This window comes from Octopus bimaculoides, chromosome 4 (assembly GCF_001194135.2).
Source record: "Octopus bimaculoides isolate UCB-OBI-ISO-001 chromosome 4, ASM119413v2, whole genome shotgun sequence".
NCBI classification, from domain to species: Eukaryota; Metazoa; Mollusca; class Cephalopoda; order Octopoda; family Octopodidae; genus Octopus; species Octopus bimaculoides.
The window spans coordinates 71064117-71067995 of NC_068984.1; positions in this window are offsets into that span (position 1 = coordinate 71064117).

Sequence of the window (3879 nt, forward strand, 5' to 3'; positions counted from 1 at the left end):
CCGGGCGAAATGCTTAGCTGTATTTCGTCTGTCTTTAAGTTCCAAGTTCAAATTCCACCGAGGTCGACTGTGCAGTTCATCCTCTCGGAGTCGATAAATTAAGTACCAATTGCGTACTGGGGTCGATCTAACTGACTGGCCCCATCTCCCAAAATTTCGGGCCTTGTGTTTAGAGTAGAAAAGATTCTTTAAGGCGTCGAGCTGGCAGAAACGTTAGCACGCTGGGCGAAATGTTTAGCGGTATTTCGTCGGTCTTTACGTTTAGAGTTCAAATTCCACCGCGGTCGACTTTGCCTTTCATCTTTTCGGGGTCGACAAATTAAGTACCAGTTGCGTACTGGGGTCTATCTAATAGACTGGCCACCATCCCCCAAAATTTCGGGCCTTGTGCATAGAGTACAAAAGAATATACTTTCTCAAAGATATTCAAACATTTGTATAAATCCGCACCAATTGATACTAATTCTAGTGTTAAATAATAACGTTCATTATGAGAAATACATCCTTCTCATCGATCAGGTTAAATGTTTGAAGCAATAAATGCTAAGTTGCGATGTACACATAGGTATATTTAATGTGAGATATTCGGTATAAACTTATATTGCTTGCACGTATCCAGAAATAATGAATGAACTCCTCATTTTTGTGCGAAGACGTTTGAATTTTTTAACTGATAGACATGTCAGTTTTTCACTTTCCAATACCTAAGTGAAGGAAAAAACACTCATTTGGCACAGGAATTGGTTCAACGCTGGCATCTAGCAAAATTGACAGGGCTGAGAAGCAAGCTGTGAAAAAGAACAAAAACCTGTTATTATGCTTTTCTTTGAACAACTAACTCGTGTGGAAACAGCCAGAACAAAACGTTCCAGTTCTTATGCAGTGCCACATAAAATCAATTATCTTCTCAATGTGATTGCTTTTTTATAACTTATGAAGATTGACGAAAATATTAATCAAGGTAAATATACAATTAGAAGAGCACTATATATAATAAAACACATATTGACTTTTCCTTAAATACTATTTCAACAGTCCATTCATCTTCTTCAAGTAAGACAAAGAGAAAGTCAAGACTACACAGGAATGCAGAAATTCAACAGTTCATCTAAACTACCAAATGTTCCGTGTGTGACAAAACTGACATGAAGTTTCACTTTTCAAAACTGGTAAAAATAAGAAAAGAACAAAAAGAAAAAGAAGCCATAAAAAGGTCTGTTACTCAAAATGTTTTGTACAAAGTTTATGGATGGAACGCCCTGGTAATTTTATGCATCTCTATCGTATGTATTTTGAAGAATAGAAATTCACAAAAAGTGGAATATTTTGTGAGATAATATCGTTATCGCAGAAATATTCGCTGGCAGAAACGTTAGTACGCCATGCTATCTTGTAAGAATTTGAAGATGACAGGAAAGATATGTATCTCAATGGTCTTGAGTATCTAATTATGTGGGACACTATCAAACACTTTCCTGTAGTCTATCCATACCATACTCCGTTTCTTTTTGCTCCGGCAATACTTTACAATCATTTTACTTATGAGCAATTGATCCTTGCACCTATAAGAATTCCCTTTACAGCCTTCTTTAGCTTGTGTAAGGATAGATCTCTGTTCACGGAAAGCGTACATTTTGTCAGTTATATGACTGTAAGGAACATGTAGAAGATGTTGAGACATGTTATTGGTCGATAGTTCTTTGGATATTTTGTGTCTCCTTTTTGTGGTAGCAGGTATGTTGTTTCTTCGGTCAGTCAGGCAGGTATTTGCTCTGAGTTCTAGATGACATCAATCAGAGATGCAGTGTAATTTTGGTGTACTTCTGTCACACAATTTAACCAGAGTCCGCTCCAGTACTGGGGTTTTCCATTTGTGAGACTTCTCAAGAGCACATCTTAGCTCTTCTGTTCCTATTGCCTCCAATTTCTGCTCTTCAGCTCCATCCAGTCTCACTTTCTCACGCTCTATCACCTTGAGCAGTATATTATTTTTTGCTGCTCTATATCTTCTTCCAGTACTTTCCTATTTCCTCAGTCTTGGGTGGCTTCTTTACTTCTATCTTATTTTTGCCAATTTCCGTATAAAATTTCTTTGCATCAGTCTTGAACATTTCGTTTTGTCGATAAAATTTAATTATTTTGTCACACCTTCTAAGCCGTTAGGCTTTCAGTTGTATTTGTTCTTTCAATTATTCTTTGGTTCCAGGGAGGTTTATTAAATCTTTGATTTTATATTTTTGCTTCATTTTTCTAGCTCGTTTCGTCTTAACATTTACTCCTCTAGCAACTTCATCGAGAACTGATACATCTGCCCGCAGAGATTTAATCTCTTTTTGTATTGCGACTTTCCACTTAGGATGTCTTTTGCTATGGTTAGTCCTTTTCTGTATCACACTGATACCTAGTTGAGCAGTTACAACTTTAGCAGTGGAATAGATGAGGCTATTCAATGTTGTTAGATCATTTACCTTATTACTTAAGATCTGTATAAGAGCAACATTATATATCATGATTATGTTGCTTTTTATGCTGTTTGAGAGCTTTGTCAGCGGTTCCCTATCGATGATGTCAGTAGACTCAGTCTTGCTGAGTTCACTGAAGATATCTTCTTTTGCTTCTATGATATTCTCCTTATTATTCACCGCAAATTCTGTGCCATACCTATTCTGGTGTTCTTGAGGTAGGTCTATTTTCTCCTCTTTCCCCGCATATCTGTTCTTTGCTATTCTTTCTTCAGCTTCCCTGTTCGGATGTACTGCTCATATACTGGGTTCTGTGCATTGTTTACTTATTTAATCTGCATTGTTGCCGTTTTCATTTGGTTTACTATGAGCTATTTGTGTCCTAATTTGGCTAATTTCAGCGTCAGTTAACCTTTTATTCTTAATGATGTCTCTACTTAAATTACTTAGTTTATTTGAGTTTATATATCTGCGCACTTTATTGCCTACTATGTTTCTCCATGAAATGTAAGTTTGTACAATGAGGTTATTATTTGGGTTTAGTTGGGCTGTATAGAAAGCTTTCATCACATCTCTATAATTCTCTGTAGTCCATTTTATGCTTTTTGCTTTAGGTGCGGTTTTTGGTGGCGTCACTACAGGCCTATGGTTAGGATTATCCTGGATCTGGTTACCTAGTAGATCGTATTTTAGAGATTTTGTTCCAGCAGCAGGGTTTTTGACCCCAGTCTGGTTCCACACTGAGTGATGCAGTAATTGTGTCAGATGATGACCGATCCGGCATGATTTTTGGCTTGTCAGTAAGGCGTTGACAGTGACACTAGGAGACGGGTCTGTTTGATCAGAATTGACTTTTTGTCTCGATACCGTCTCCTTGTCCTTCGAATGAATATATTTATCATATCGTAGGCTGATAGATCGACAGCTATGTTGCTTGGCATAACTATTTGGTTTTGTTTTAAACTTAGTGACTAATTTGCTCCTTTTATATTCGTTTGTGGGAAGTTGCCTTGTTTTTGTTTGGTACGGCGTCGCTCGTGACACGTGTTTTTTCTTTTATAATCCGTGTGTATGTATGTGTCGTGTAAGCATTATTTATGTTGCTTATAAATATTAACATGTGCAAATTGATACTTGGACACTTGCATGCATAAGCAACTATTCAAATTTCGGACTTACTCTGTAAGTGATGTCTTTTTCCAGTTTTCCTGGTGCAGGTTTCAATTTCTTGCGTATGATGCATTGCGATATCGTGCATTTAAGAGAGAAATTATTCTTTATATGACAAATATATTTTCGGTTTTTTAGTTCCTCTGCTTTAACTGAACTTTTCCCACTGTTGTATTGCGAAGTTTTTCTTCCATCGCACATTATTATTATTATTATTATTATTATTATTATTATTATTATTATTATT